Source organism: Triturus cristatus, chromosome 7 (genome assembly GCF_964204655.1).
Source record: "Triturus cristatus chromosome 7, aTriCri1.1, whole genome shotgun sequence".
Classification (NCBI taxonomy): Eukaryota; Metazoa; Chordata; class Amphibia; order Caudata; family Salamandridae; genus Triturus; species Triturus cristatus.
Window position 1 is genome coordinate 764141156 of NC_140590.1, and position 17129 is coordinate 764158284.

Genomic DNA, 17129 nt, shown 5'->3' on the forward strand with positions numbered 1-17129 from the left:
AATCAATCTTTTCTTTCGGCATCTCCACCTGATAATTTGAATTTAGCCTTCGTTAAAACATTACTTAAGAAATCTACTGCGGATCCTATAATCTTGTCTAATTTTAGATCAATCTCTTTGCTTCCGGCTCCAGCAAAGATTTTGGAGAATATGGTTAACCACCGCCTTGTGGAGTTTTTAGAAACGCACAATATACTCCACATCGAAACAACTTTTTATTGAAATCCTTAACTATTGTTTACGAGGCGTTTTTCATCAACCTGGCCCCAAGTTTCTTTTATATCGTTTTGTGCCTTATTCTCCTTACAGAGTTAAGATCTGCCAAAAAACAAATTGTTAAGGATCCCAAAGTTTAGGAAACAAACTAGGGGTGGCAGATCTATGCCTGTTCTTGGGGCAATGGTTTGGAATGACCTTCCGTTCACTGTGAAACTAGTTCCTAACATTGATGCCTTCAGAAAGCTCCTGAAAACCTGGCTTTTTCCCAACTCTAATAGATGTTTCTCTATTCCTTTTCTTTTCCATAGGTCCTTTGAGGGTGGACAAGTTTTCTTTGTTCTCTGATTTTAGCGCAGAGAAGCACCCCAGGGTGATTGTTTGTGCTTTATTAATGGCATTTCATTCATTCATATAAATAAGCCTGCAACGTTTATATGCACAGACATTGAGCAGAGACTAGAACAGATGTGACTGTAAGATCCATATGGATACGTCTTCGTAACCATTACCTTTTGCTATTTGTTGTTAGTTACCTGTTCTTTTCTACAACTGAATAAAGAATTATGGAAACAAAGAAAACTAGGACAATAAAATATGGTTAAATCATTCTGTGGGGTGTTGGATACTTTGTGAGACAGCAAAGGAGCGACTTTCTCATAAACAGTTTGGAAGTGAAGATCATGGACTCTCAGATGAACAAGCAAGTCTTAGTGGTCACACACGGAACTGGGTCTGTTTTTTTTTTTTAACGAGATCGACCCACTCTCTTCATTCACTACTGTAAACTGACAGCATTGCAACCTGTGAACAATTTGTAAAAAAAAACAAGTGCTGGGGCTCTTGTCTGGAGGCCACTGCAGCTTGCACCACACATTGCCCTTGCCATGCTGCCAAAGATAGTAACCACACAACTACTAACCATAACACTCCTACAAGTGTGACAATTGGGACTATTTCAGGCCCCCAAAACTATAAGAATGGCTTGGACGGCGGATAATAGTAATGTTTGATGTATATTGAATTAATAATTAACTGTTCTTGTGGTTAACTCTATATTGGTCATACAGCGCCACCTAGTGGCAGACTATCGCATGGGCCAGTGTTGACAATTAAGTGCCGGTGCCGAGCACCGGAACCCACTGGCTCAAATTAAACACTGACCACCATTATTCTTAAAATTCATAGGAGTCTAAATACCAAGCAAGCACTGGTAAAACCAACAGGTAATTTTTTTGTTAGAAGCCAGACTGACTGAGAAGAAATGCAAGTGGTGGGAGGAAACCGCTAGAGGTGGAGGAAAATAAGTGAGCAGGCTCAAAGTAGGAGTGAGGGGGCAAACTAGGGGAGACAGTAGTGGTGCAACCTCGTGGCCCTTAGCAGGGTATGTGGTGCAACAACAGTAGGGTCGGGAATAAACAGAGCTGTGATGAAAGGCATAACACCGGTGGCAGCTAATCACTGTCGGTGCATCTGTAGGAAAAAGCACACTGACCAGTTTGTCTGGTTCTTCATATTCAGTACATCTTTAGATGCCAGCTCAAGTAGGGTGTTGGGACAGGACTAGCAGCTGTGACAGGGAGCTCTTGAGTGAGAAGAGGGACAGCAGCCATGAAGCTCTCTAATGCTTTGGGGAGGGAGGCACAGAATTTGTCAAATCTCTGGGATGCCGGGGAGCAGTGGGGCAGAAGAAATTGAGTGGCCTACCTGCAGCTGCAAGGGAATATAGAGAGGCCCAGCAAATACCAGCGAAGCGAAGTCACCACGTTCTCTAAATGGGAGGAGAGTACACAAAAATAAATAAAAAAACACTCATCATTGTTCGCTGCATCATCAAGTTCACATACATGCCAATTTAGGTGAGGGGATCCCCCTTGTAATTTTACTGAGATTGCTCGAAGTCCACTCAATGATGGCTGGTATAGTATATTTCTGTGCCTTCTTGTGTGAGGACAGTTTTCTGCACTCATCGACCATGGAAAATGTGACAGCAAAAATGTAAACTTCAAGAACATACCATAGACTTGTTCAAACTAAGACAGACCCCCAATACAGCCAATGCCTTAAGGAGGATCAATCAAATAAGTCAACGACTTAAGGAAACTGATCCAAAGCCCTCGCTGAATTGTGTATGTTGCATTTGTGTGTGACTTGATATGGTTGCCAGTTAACGCAGTCTGTAGCCATACGTATAGAGTGGGACATCATCAAAGGTAAATCCTAAAGGAGTGTGCTGCAGTCCAAAGGGCTACTCTCTGCACCCCTCCCACCCGCAGTCCCCACAACTGTTACTCACCCAACAGAAGCTGTTTCTCATGCACAGTTTCTGCTTTGTGAATGGTTTCCTGACAAGGGCGGTCGACCATCAATCAATACTCCTCACCAGCTGGTGACACAACCCACTAGCAGGTATCCTTGATGGGTGCAAGAAAAGGTGAAATGTCCTGTTGCTGCCCGTTGCATTGTGATTGGAAAGGACTTGCAATGGGCGCATTGGGAGTCACAATAAAAATTGCTACTCAAAATGCACTTAACTATACTGACTATTCCTTGTATTCCCCGTCCAAGCTTGCCACAGTGCACAGCGGATGTTCTGTGTGGGAACAAAAGCACTGATACATGGACCCACACAAGACCCCGTGAAGTGCTCTCCTCCACTGCTGTGGCCTTGTGTTGATGCTGTATGCAGGCCACACCAAACTCTATGGCAGATCCATCAACACTGACTGCCTAGCTACATGCTGCACTCAGATGCAGCACATGGTCTTATTGTTATAATAGGTAGGTCACAACATCCCAATCAAAAGTCCCACTGACTAGAGTCCTGAAAATCAAATTGCTATTCACTCGCACCTCCTGCCAAACACATTAGCAGTGGGAATATTTCAGGCCGAGCTCTCGTTCAGGCGACACATAAACAAAGTTGCTTTTGAACCACCAGCTAAGGTACAGCCCCTCCGGCTATAACAAGTCAGATGGATGTCAGTGAAGGGTACACATGCCAGCTGTGGGTACGAAACTGTTCAGGAGATTTCTCCGGTAGCTGCACTGCCTGAGGGAGGAAGTGCTATGTGTGTGTTAAGGCCTGGTTTGTCTGCCCCCACACCATTTGTACTGGCAGCCCGTCATAATCTTCAGCCATTTGTTATACAACAGCACGTGCTCACAGTGACTATCAGGTGGGCTTTTTTCATGGTGAAACCTCAAGGACTAGGTTGATCTCAGAAGTGGCTCACTGGCATGCGAAAAGATTATAAGATCACACACTGGGGTAGAGGAAGAGGCATATTAAGCTATGGGAAAAGTGGGCAAGTGACTATGGCCAACACCTTCCACACCCCCAATCAATCTGGCCAACACCTTCCACACCCCCAATCAATCAATCACGCATTTGTTGAGTGCTACTACTCACCCACAGGGGTCTCATGGCGCCTGCGAGGAGGGGGGGGGGCTCGCAGGTTCCAGTCCATCAAGGAGGGGGTCTGTTAAAGAGCCAGGTTTTGAGGTTTCTTGTAAAGATGGGGAGAGATGTTGTTTGTCTGAGGTGGAGCGGGAGGGCGTTCCAGGATCTGGCCGCGAGGAAGGAGAAGGAGTGGCCGCCTGATCTTTCTGGTGCAGGGGACCACGGCGTAGGAGAGCTGGGCTGATCATAGGGTCCTTTGGGGTGCGTGGAATTTGAGTCGGTTGTTCAGGTATGCTGGTCTGGTGTCGTGGAGGGCCTTGTGAGCGTGGATGAGCATCTTGAAGGTGACTCTAGCTTAGGCTGTGGAGTGTGCGCAGGTGCTCGGAGATGTGGCAGTGTCTTGGCAGGTTGAAGACCAGTCTTGCGGCGGTGTTCTGGATGTTCTGTAGCTTGCGTGTGAGGTTTTTGTTCATTCCGGCATAGAGTGCGTTGCCGTAGTTGAGTCTGCTGGTGACCAGGGCATGAGTGACGGTCTTTCTGTGTTCGAGGGGGATCCATTTGAAGGTCTTGCGTAGTAGGAGGAGTGTGTGGAAGCAGGAGGACGAGACGGTGTTGATCTGGCGGTCCATTTTGAGTTCGGAGTCCAGGATGATTCCCAGGTTACGTGCGTGGTCCGTGGGGGTGGGCGGACTTCCGAGGGCGGGGGGCCACCAGGTGTCGTTCCAGGCATTGGGGTGTGGGCCCATGATGAGTACTTCTGTTTTGTTGGTGTTTAGTTGAAGGCAGCTGTTTTTCATCCATTTGGCGACGGCTTCCATGCCTTCTCGAAAGTTGTGTCTGGCGATGTTGAGTTCGTTGGATAGGGTGAGGATGAGTTGGGTGTCGTCTGCGTATGACAATGTTGAGTCCATAGGTTCTGACGATGGGGGCGAACGGAGCCATGTAGACGTTGAAGAGCGTAGGGCTGACCCCTGGGGTACTCCACAGGTGGTTGGTGTAGGGTCAGAGAGGAAAGGGGGGAGTCTTGACCTGCTGCGTTCTGCGGGAGGGGTAGGAGCAGATCCAGTGGAGGGCCTTGTCTTGAATCCCGGTGTTGTGGAGTATATTAGGGTACGGTGAGAGACTGGGTCGAACGACGCTGAGAGGTCGAGGAGGATGAGGGCTGCTGTTTCTCCTTTGTTCAGTAGGGTGCGGATGTCTGTTGCGGCGAGGAGGACGGTTTCCGTGCTGTGTTTTTTCTGAAGCCGGATTGGGAGGAGTCGAGGATGTTGTGCACTTCGATGAATGTGGCGAGTTGGCTGTTGATGGCTTTCTCAATGACTTTCACTGGGATGAGGAGCAGGGAGATGGGTCTGTAGTTTTTGAGGGTTTCTTGAGGAGGGGGTTGATCTCGGCGTGTTTCCAGTCGTCGGGGAACGATGCGGTTGCCAGGGAGAGGTTGATGGTGTGGCGGAGCATGGGTGCGATGGTGTTGGCGGCTCTGTTGAAAATGTGGTGGGGGCAGGGGTCCGTGGGGGCCCCGGAGTGGATTGAATTCATCGTCTTCAGTGAGTCTTCGGAGGTGAGGGCTGTCCAGTTGTCGATCATTGGCTTCATGGTGTCGGGGTGGTTGGTGAGGGTTCAGTGTGTTGGTTGTCTTCAGGAAAGTTGTCGTAGATGCTCTTGATTTTGTGGTGGAAAAAGGTGCTGAGTTTTTTTCGCAGAGGTCTTGTGAGGGTGTGATGTCGGTGGACTCGCTGGTAGGTTGGGCGAACTCCTTGATGATGTTGAAGAGTTCTTTGCTGTTGTGTGCGTGGGTGGAGATTCTGTCTTCGATCGCTTTTTTCCTCGTTTTTCTGATGAGTTGGTGGTGGACTTTGGTGGCGGCTCTGAAGTTGTTGTGGGCTTCTGTGGATGTGGTGTTCATCCAGTCCGTTTCGAGGCGGTGGCAAGTGTTTCTGGACTCTCGAAGTTCGGTGGTAAACCATCTAGCTTTCTTGGCGTGGGTGTTGTTGTTTTACTTGAGGGGGGCTAAGGTGTTGGTGCTGTCGGTGAGCCATGTGTGCAGGGTTCGGGCTGCGGCCTTGGGCTCGTCGTTTTCCATGATGGTAGGGGTGGAGTTGCTGAGTGATGAGGTTAGCTGGTTGTCGGTGATTCTGGTCCAGTTTTTTCGTGGGAGCAGGTGCTGGTGTCTGTGAATGGTGGGTGTTCTGAAGGTGAAGTGGATGCATCGATGGTAGGTCCATGGGAGTTCGGTGGTGTGGCTAAAGGTGATGGAGTTTCCTGTCGTGAAGAGGGGGTCGAGGGTGTGTCCTGCTGAGTGCGTGGGTTCGGTCACGATCTGGCAGAGTCCAATGCTGTGGAGGTTATCCAGGAGGAATGTGGTGCTGGGGTCCCGTTGGTTGTCGAGGTGGAAGTTGAGGTCTCCCAGTAGGGTGTAGTTGATGGATGCGATGGCATGCGGGGAGATGATGTCCGTGATGAATTCGGCAAAAGGTCTGCGGGGTCCAGGGGGTCGGTAGATCAGGGTTCCTCGGAGGGTGATGGTGGGGCTGGCCAGTATCTTGAAGTGAAGGTGTTCTTTCAGGTCTGTGGGCTCGTCGGGGAGTGTGCTCAGGCGGAGGGTGGCTTTGTGGACGATGGAGATTCCTCCTCCCGGGCGGGTGGGGCAGTCCTTCCTGGAGATCTTGTATCCTTGGGGGATGGCGATGACCGGTCCTGAGGAGGTGTTTGGTCCATGTTTCGGTGAGGAACGCTACGCCCGGGGTGGTGCTGTCGAGGAGGTCCCAGATTTCGGTGGCATGTTTGTGGAGGGATCGGACGTTGAGGAGGATGCATTGCAGGGTCTTCGGTCCGGTTGTGTTCTAGCGGGTGGGTTGCGCTGGGTCCGTGGTCTTGGCGGTGCTGCAGGTGTGCTGGCAGCGGTGACAGCTGAAGGGTTTGTGGGTGTCAGCCGGTGACGCTAACTTGCAGTTGTTGTTGTGGCCTGGGTTGAGTGCGTGGAGAGCCGCCGGGTCGTAGCATTGGCGGTGCGGAGATCCAGGGTTCCTGGTGCTGGTCGTGGTCGGGCGCAGACGGGCTCGCCTTTCGCATGCCAGCGGCGCGGCCATTAAGTAGGGGTTGGGGAGGGATGGACAGCTGGGAGGGGAGCAGGATTGGTCGCGCTGGTTGTGCTGGGGGGAGGGGCCGCAGGGCAGCAGCCGCTGGGAAAATCAGGCAGGAAAGGAGGAATAAGGGGGGAAAAACAGAGAAAAAGAGTGAAATAAGGCAGAGAGGAGGAAAAACACAGAAAGCAGAAAAGTACAGAAACGATTTAAAAAGGGTGAAAAACGAGTGACAAAACGGAGTGAACAGCGGAGTGAGACAAAGGAGAACAGAGGTCCACTGGACCACCAGGGAGGCTAAAGGAAATAAGTGGAAAAATGAGAAAAAGGCAGAAAAAGTGCAGAACAGAAAATGACAGAGGGAAAAGCAAAACGAGTGAAAATAAACGGAGAGAAGAGCGGAGCGAGGCAAAGGAGAACAGGGGTCCATTGGACCGCCAGGGATGAGGCGGGTGGAGGAGGGCCTTGAACACCAGCACACGAGAGTGCAAGTGCAGGGGCAGGCTTCACTTAATGATGGAGCTGCAAGGGAGGGGAGCAGTTTCAATGACAATGAGTCCCCCCTTGGGAAGTGACCTTTCTATCTCACATTGGTCTGTTTCTCCACCTTAACCTTTAATGTAATATTCAATATTGTTTTGCCATCTCAACCTTTTAATTTAATATTCAATATTGTTTGACTATCTCAAACTTTCAAAATAATATTCAATATTGGTTGGCCTCGTGGGGCTTACATTAGCATAAACTGGGTAATAAAATGCAAATCTGTTCTGGACAGGGGCCCTTAAAGTATAGTATGTCTTGCCGGGCCCCCAAAAGCCCTAAAATAACACTGGAGAGGGATAATGAATGTGCGTTCTTACTGACATTAACAGAGCGCGCACGGTGCAGGTCAGTAAACGGGCTATGATCACTGTACTTTCGCTGATTGCCTCTGAAATGAATGACGGGTGGATGAGTCGAGACAGAGAAGAGGCAGATCATCGCAAGGAGATACAAATTGATCCTTAATTTGAAACTGCCGCATCCCCCGTTGAGTCATGGGCGACGCTCCTCTGCCGAGAGGCCCTGATGAATGTCCGGAGATTAATGCGGGGACGGTTTTTGTAAAATTCCGCCATTTGTCTGCTCAAGCTGATTAGGTGTAATGTCGTCCTTTCACTGGTAAGTGATGGGCTCGGTTAACTGGTAGTGAATTAGCCGCCTACGCTCCATCCTTCACGGACACCCACTTAAACGAGCCACGCCGAGGCCCGTCTCCGCCCCGAGGGACCGGCGTCACGGAGTCAGCCTCCTGCGTCTCGTCCCTTCCTCCTGCTCGGCAGACATATTGTCTTCCAATGAACCCTGCGACCCGTGCTGCGGGTGGGGGAAGAGGCTCGGTCGTCACGTGACACCTGCCGGTTTATTTACGCCGGAACTAGACCGGCGTGTTTGTTCAGTGCTCGAGGGATGTGTGGCTTCCATATTAGCTTGTTATTGATACTGGGGCGTGCGGCGAAGCCAGCAAACATTTCTGTGTACTGGAAAGGGAGACGCGCAGCAGGTGCTCGGTCAAGTAGGCCTCAGCGGCAACCCCTATTGTCCAAGTCATCCATGTATTGAAGTGTTTACATTTGCTCTGCAGTAGTGCAGTATTCCCCGGGGCTGACACCCTGCAGGCTTACATCATAGGCTGAAGCGTCACTTAAGGGGCCGCAGATACAACTGGGGTGGAATTTCGTTTATGATAGCACCTAGCACAGCGGGGAAAATATAACTGGCGTATTTTGTTTCAGTTACGTTTGCCCAATAGAGTCACCAACCTGCTGAGAAATAGAGTAAAAGAGGCATGTTTGCCTCTTAGCTAACGAGACAACCCCCTGTAATATACTGTATACCGTTTGATGCTAATTGTGAAGGCTTGCTTGCCAGGTTTGTCGTCATTGTGGCCTAATGTATTCACGAGCTCACGTTGTCTTAGTGAGCTCGTGTTTTCCCTACATTCTAGTAATTACATGCGCGTGTGGATGTTACACGCGCATGCTATCTGTGTATCTTTTAAAGGAGCATTTCATGAACATGCATTCTCGTGCGTTCAACCTCCTCCCTGAACTATGAACTGTTCTGTGGGACAGTGACCGTTCATACTTCGGAGAGGAAGGACGCACTCCCGTGGTGTGTTTCGTCTTACTACAAATAAACTTCAAGATCATCTTTTCCTTGGCTACATTTGGATTTATTATTCAGAATTACGTGTGAAGCTCACACTTTTCATTTGGCGACGAGTTTCTTACCTTCAATTATCCAACACCACAAAGAATTGTGCCTCCTATCATCGCTTTGCCACTGGATTTATTCCCGTTTCGAGTTATTTCTCTACACGCTCTTCATGTCATTTCTCGTTAAGGAAACTCTCCCGCACTCAAGAGACGAGTTTCCGGATAAGCCCTCTTCCCAGCGACGCATCTCTATCACGCTGAGCTCCGCCTTCTGGTGATTACAAGTCCTTACGGAAGAGCCAATTGATTGGTTCTAGCAACAAGCAACCTCTACCCTTTTTAAAATGCGCATGGTGAATGGCTTTTAGCGCGTGTGTTGTTATTACTCAATTAACGAAAGGAAAGTGAAGAACCTCACTTGGGACTGACTTGAAAAGATCGCAAGTAAGTTTTTACACCCTCCACACGCCTGCAACCTGTTCTTTGCTGCATTTCCTCAGCATTAAATTTAAGTATTGAGATACTTATATTATTAACTTGAACCAGCACTTTTATCTTTTCATTTTTATATATTTTAATGGCTTCTCAACAAATATGTCAGTTGGACCAGTTCCTTCCAAGACAAGGCAAACCAAAAGAGGCATGGAAACTTTGGTTTAAATCTTTTGAGAATTATCTGGTGGCTATAGATGCTGAAGGTTACTCACCAAAACGTAAACTAGCGATTCTTTACAGTTTTCTGGGCAGCTCTGGCCGTGAAACCTTTGATAACTTACCAGTGTCAATCCCACCACCAGATGTAGGGGATGGATGGAACGTTTACACAGATGCAGTTAACAGATTGAACAAGAAATTATTAGAACAGCCAAGTGTATTGCTTGAGAGGTTTAACTTTATGAAAAGGAAACAAAATTCAGACGAATCCATTGAGAATTATATCTCAGTTCTAAGGAATTTAGCAGCAAACTGTAACTTTGGGGCTCAACTGGATACTTATATAAGAGATCAATTTGTCTACAGCTGCTTTCAGAAGAAAATTCAGAAACGGTTACTTAGTTGTAGAGATCCTTCCCTATCTGAGGTCATTGACATTGCCAAAGGGATTGAAAGATCTATTGTTACATCAAAATGTTTAAGTAATGAAAATGTTTCATCTGTCAATGTGATTCAAAATGATCCGCATATTAACAATGTTTCTTACAGGTCTAAATTTGTGAAATCCTTTCCACAGAAACAAAATAAATATAATTCATTTGCTTTAGGTGTGGCTCGAAATCACATTTAGGTGATAGCCCGATTTGTCTGGCACTGGGTAAGAAATGTACAAAATGTGGAAAAATGGGTCATTTCTATACTGTTTGCAGAAGCAGAAAGATGGTCAGAGTCAGTAGTCTTGATACCGATGAGGGTTCTAAAAATGTCAATGGTGAACCTAGTCAGTCACTTGATGATAATTTTGAGAGACTTATGCTTTCTATTGATTCCCATGATTTGTCTGTTCCTACACAGAAGGTCAAAGAACCATTATGTGAGGTTATTATTGGAGTTGTTAAAATTGACATGATGGCTGACTCTGGAGCACCTGTCACCATTATCTCAGACACCCTGTTGGATATGTATTGGGGTTTTAAAAAACCATTACAAACTTTAGACATCATTCCAAAAGCATATGGTGGGCATATAATTGATATGCTTGGTTATTTCACTGAATTTATAACCTGTTTAGATCGCAAAATTTTTACAAAAGTCTATGTAGCTCCTAAAGGAAAGAATATTGTTGGATGGCAGGATCTAGCAAAGATGGGTTTAAAGTTCGTTCCTGGCTCTGAAAATCCTATTCAGATTAACACTGAGATCTCTATTTCTGCTGTTCATGATAACTATTTGCCAGATGTTACAAACATTGCTGAAACCATGTTCAAAGAATTCCCTGAGGTTTTTACCCCGAATATAGGCAAAATCAAAAAGGTTGAACATGTCATCAAGCTAAAAGACAAGGCCATACCAATTTCACATAAGGCTAGACCTGTTCCGTTAAGTGTTAGAAATGACCTCAAAGTCTTACTAGGTAAACTAGTTAATGAACACTGACGGGGCCCCGGTGCAGCCCCTCTCATTGCTTACCTGGAATGTTCGGGGTTTAGGAGATAAAATCAAGCGAGGCCTGGTCCTGCATAGTATCAAACGATGTGCCCCGGCACTGGTCTTACTTCAGGAAACCCATCTCACAGGCACTGCTACTAAAGCACTGGACCGCTGGGGGTATAAGATGGTGGTGCACTCTGAGTTCACCTCTGGGTCCCGGGGGGTTGGCATCTTGCTGCGCAGACAGTCCCGCTTAATCGTGCTTGGTACACATACGGATGGGGCCGGGCGTTTCGCCGCGGCCCACATACAATGGGAAGGACATCTCTACAACGTAGTATCGGTCTATATTCCTCCCGGATTACATGCCGCGGCGCTCCCGGCGCTGAGTGAATTTCTCCTCACCCTACCAGAGGGGGAGGTATTACTAGGGGGTGACTTTAATGCAGTAATGAATGACCATGTTGACCGGTCTCCGTCTCGAACGCGCGGCAGTGGCGCGACGCGACTCGCGGGCTTCACGGCGGCGCTGGGGTTCACAGATCTTTGGCGATGGTACCACCCGGAGACGCGCTCGTACACGTTTCACTCCGGGGTCCACGACACTCTCACCCGTATTGATCACTTTCTGGGCTCCCCCGGTTGCCTGCACAACATTGCCAGCATTGACATTAGACCCAGGGGCATCTCTGATCACTCCCCGATCCTCTTGCACTACAATAGTCCTCACCTAATGCGCCGCCGCGCATACCCGATACGCCCCAGCTACCTGCGACTCCCGAAGATTGGTAAAACCATCGCACGGGCGTCTAAACTCTATTTTCACGAAAACGCCGCTTCGGTCGACTCCCCTACGATTCTTTGGGAGGCGTATAAGACGGTGCTGCGGGGCCAGGCAATGGCTGCCATCACAGGTTATAAGCGCATGCAGACAGCGGAGCTGCAGTCACTGGAGCTAGCGCTCCGGACTGCGGAGGCACGCCAGGCCGAAACCCCCTCCCGCGAAACTTCACATGACCTGCGATTGGCTCAGGTACAGCACAGGGAGCACCTAACAGACCGTGTTAGACAACGACTTGAGGCGTCGCGGCACACGGTCTACGACGTAGGCGATAAAACCGGCAGACTATTAGCGTGGCTGGACAGGCGCGACAGAGGAGCCCGATGGATCGCGCAACTTGTCACTGCCGAGGGGTCGAAAACGTCAGACCCTCGAGACATAGTGCACATCCTAGCAGGGCATTTTCGTGACATATATTCCTCTACTTCCTCCATGTCGGTGGAGGAGGCACTGACGTATGTCAAGGACCTACGGATGCCCACGCTCTCCCCTGAGGCTAGAGAGTCCCTGGAGGCCGACCTCACGGTCGAGGAGCTACAGGTGGCCATTGCCGCGTTGCAGCCCGGTAAGGCACTGGGTCCCAATGGCGTCCCGGTTGAGCTCTATCAGCGACTGCCTGAGATGTTGGCCCCACATTTGTTGAATATGTACAAACACAGCCTGGAGGTGGGGAAGCTCCCCGTAGATCAACGAACGGCCACCATCGTGGTAATACCGAAGCCGGGTAAGCCGGCGGACCAATGTGCCTCCTATCGCCCCATATCGCTGCTCAATGCAGAGGCCAAGATCCTGGCGAAACTGCTGGCCCTCCGACTCACGCCTCATTTGACTGACATAGTGCACCCGGACCAGGCGGGCTTCATGCCAGGGAGAAGTACCTCACACAATCTACGACGCTTGCACGGTGTGCTGGCCCGAGTGGACAGGTTGCAAGAACCAGCTGTCATTCTATCTCTTGATGCCCGCATGGCATTTGATATGGTGGAGTGGCCCTTTCTCTTCGCGGTATTATCACATCTGGGGTTTGGGCCGAAATTTTGTGCCTGGATCCGACTCCTCTACACTAAGCCGCTTGCTCATGTCGCGGCCAATGGGCATATGTCGGAGGATTTCCCTCTGGGGCGGGGTACGCGTCAGGGCTGCCCGCTCTCGCCGCTGCTCTTCGCCCTCGTGCTCGAGCCTCTCGCGACTTGGATACGGTGGGAGCCTATGATACGGGGCCTCCGCTGGTCGCCGAGCTGGGAAGACCGCGTCTCCCTCTATGCGGATGACATACTGCTCTACTTAGCTTCCCCTAGGCGCTCGATCCTAACGTTGCTTAACATCTGCGAGGTGTTTGGCCGGGCATCCGGCTATACGATAAACTGGTCGAAGTCGGTCCTCTTGGTGCTGCGGGGCCCCCCCCCCTCGACTGCCGGAGGGCTGCCAGATACAGGTGGCGGAAGGGTCGTTTAAATACCTAGGGGTGCACATTACACGGGAGCATCAGGAATTTTACAGGCTTAACTTGGGCCCTCAATTGGGCCGCCTCAGGCGAGATGTGCAGCACTGGGGAACGTTGCCCTTGACCCTGGTGGGGAGAGCGGCGCTCTTTAAAATGATGGCCCTGCCGCGGTTTCTTTATGTGCTGGAAAACACTCCATACCCGGTGCCCCCGTCCTACTTCCGTGCGGTGGCGGCGCAGGTCTCCAACCCTCTCTGGGGCAACAAACCGGCACGCATTGCACAAGCAAAACTAGTCTGTGGATGGTACGATGGGGGCATTGCGCTCCCAGATATCCAGCTCTATTATTGGGCGGCGCAGCTTAAGGTGATCAACCACTGGCTCCATGCGCCCCAGTCAGACCCCGCGTTTAAAGCAGATAGGGATATACTGGGTGAAAGGGGTCTGCTAACTCCACTATATGATGCCCGGTTGGCCCCGAAACTGATCGGCCCTCTGCGACAGACTGTGTCTCTCTGGCATGCGGCGCAGGCCAGGCTGGGTTGGCGGGGAGTTCTGACGAGGCTAACACCTCTCTGGGATACAAAACGACTGGGGCGGCTGAGGGACAGCAAGGGCTTCGATGCTTGGGACGCCATCGGGATCTCGGTGGTAGGCGACGTGGTGCATAAAGGGGAGGTGGTCCAATTCGCTCGCTTACAACAACAATACGAGCTGGCTCCCTCAGAATGGTTCCGCTATCTACAGATGAAACATGCCCTGACGACGCAGTTAACCCCAGGTGTGCAGGTTCCGGAGGCCTCCCCACTGGAGGACAGGTTGTTGACCGAATACATGCCTAAGAGGGCCACGTCCTTTACGTACCGTAAATTAGTCAACAATTTGCCGGACTCTATGGGACTATTGAGGGAGAGGTGGGCTGGCGAGGTCGGCGAATTTGATGACCCAGACTGGCGGGAGGCGCTGGCCTCGCCACGTGAGGCGGGCATACCTTCGAGGCTGCGGCTGGTGCAACTTCGTATTTTGCACCGCTCATATTTCACCAGGTGCTTGCTACATAAACTGGGTAGAGCGCCGCACCCCTTCTGCCTGCGGGGTTGCGGGGAGGAGGGCACCTTTTATCACCTGATCTGGGACTGTCCCGTTCTCCAACTATTCTGGAGGCGAGTGCTGCGCACGATGTCGCAGGTGTGCGGGGTGTCGCTGCTGCCGGAGCCCAGGCGTTGTCTCTTGAATGTGTGGGAGCCCACAGATCTCAATCGTCAGGCGCAGGGCTGGGTGACGCTTGGGAACATGACGGCCAAAAGGAACATAGCCCAAAAATGGGGAGCGGTGGAGACGCCGATGCTATCAACATGGAAGAGCGAGATGGATAGGGCTATGTTTGCTGAGCGCTCCGTTTTTGTCAGGCGGGGTTGTCCTCGTAAGTGGGTCAGAGTGTGGGGAGCATGGAACAAGTATAGGGGTAACATATGTGATCCACCACCTCTTTCAGATGAGGAATCCTCTGATTCAGATGGCTAGGGAGGCTGGGGGGGTGGAGGGGAGGGTGGGCGGTACTGGTGATTGTCAGGTATCTAACTCGGGACTATCTGAAATAATTTTGGCTATGCACGGTGATTTTTCTAATGTACTATATATACGGTCTGATTCTAAATCTGCTGGTTGTCTTTGTTGCAAAAACAATAAAAACTTTTTAAAAAAAAAAACTAGTTAATGAAGGCATTATAAAACCTACAGAATCTTCGGAATGGGTCAGTCCAATTGTAATAGTAAGGAAAAAGGACAATTCGATTCGTCTATGTGCTGATTTGCGCACACTGAACAAAAACATTATAGTAGACTGTCACCCGTTACCAAAGATTCAAGATTTGTTATCTCACATTGCTGATGCGACCTGCTTTACTATTCTGGATTTAAGGTCAGCATATCATCAGATTCCACTATCGAGTGCCTCCACTGAACTAACCACTTTTGTCACACCTTTTGGGGCTTATAAATTTCTCAGATTACCGTTTGGTTTAGCTTCAGCGGCGAGCATATTTCAGAGATTTATGGATCATATGTTAGAGGGTATTGAGTCAGTTCAAGCTTATCAGGATGGTGTTTTAATTTTTTCTAGAAATAAGCATGAGCACATATCTACTCTTAGGAAAGTTCTCAACAAGTTTAAAGAGTTTGGGGTTACTTTGGGCTCTGATAAATGCAAGTTCATGGTTGAATCCCTTGATTACCTGGGGCATTCCATATCTGCATCAGGAATCAGGCCCAAGTTTTCTCTCACTCAAGCCATTGATGAAGTGCTTGTACCAAAAAACAAAGACTTGTTAAGATCCTTTTTGGGCATGACAGAATACTACTCCAAATTCATTTCTAATTATGCCCAGGTGGTACAACCTTTACGCATTCTGTTAAAAAAGAACACTACTTTTTCATGGGGAAGTGAAGCTCAGCAAGCGTTTGAGTTGATTAAAAAACTCATTCTTCAAGCTCCTGCTCTCTCTCCGTTTTTACCTGGACACAAATGTATTTTATCTGTTGATGCGAGTCAAAATGGTTTAGGAGCCGTTCTCTGTCAATGGGTCAACGGTAGGGAGAATACAGTGGCTTTTTCGTCTAGGTCTCTCTCTATTCCTGAAACCAACTACAGCACAATTGAGTAAGAAGCACTTGCTTGTACATGGGCTGTAGAGAAGTTTAAAACTTTTATTTGGGGGTCAGAATTTGAAATTTTTTCTGATCATAAGCCTTTAATACATCTACTAAATGGAAATGGGACAGGTAAAGCTTCCTCAAGACTTGTTCGTTTACTGTCACGTTTACAGGAATATAACTTTGTTATTAAGTACATACCTGGTGGTCGTAATGCAAGAGCTGATTGCCTTTCCAGGTTATCATTGAAGGATACCTCTTCATCTTCCAGATTTGATGATGTGGAATGCGTGGTAGCCTCTGTTGAGGATTTTATTAGTAATTTACCTCATATTACTCAAGATGATTGGATTAAAGCCTCTGAAGAAGATGCTATTCTTTTGGCGGTTAAAAATATGATTGTGTCAGGCTGGCCTAAGGAACGTTCTTTACCTTCTCCTCTGAAATCTTTTGCACAGGTTAATCAAGAGCTTTCTCTAGTTAAAGGTTTGGTCATGCGTGGTGATCTTGCGGTTCCTCCAACTTTGTTGCGCTTCAAAAATTTTAAAATTGCACATGAAGGGCATTTAGGTATAGGTGCTACTTCTAGGAGGTTGAAAGAACATTTTTGGTGGGCTGGTTTAGATTCAGATGTCACAAAGTGGGTAAATTCATGTGATACATGTCTTGTATCTGATAAACATTGGAAAACCATAAAAATGCCTTTGCACAATGTTCCAATTCCAGAAGAGGCTTGGACAAAATTAGCTCTGGATTTTGCAGGACCATTTGAAGTTCTTTCGACAGACAAAAGGTACATTTGTGATTAACTTTCTTTCTAGAGTCTTTCTCTCAGAAGGATTCCCAAGGGAGTTGGTTACGGATAATGGTTCTCATTTTACATCAAATTTAATGGAGAATTTTTTGTCTGCTCATGCCATTAAACATTTAAAAGTTGCTTTATACTCTCCTTCAGCCAATGGTTTAGTAGAAAGGATGAATAGATTCATAAAAGAAGGTATTCAATCAGCCTTAGCTATTAATGTACTTGTTGATGATTTAAAAAAAAAGAAAATCTGGTCTTATCTCACTACTGGGGTTTCACCCTTTAGACTTCTCAAGAAGAGAGATCCAAATGGAACACTGTGTCCATCGTGGATTAAAATGCTAAGAAAGAATGATGATTCATGTTTGGTTTGTAAAGATAAACAAAACATGCTTAAAA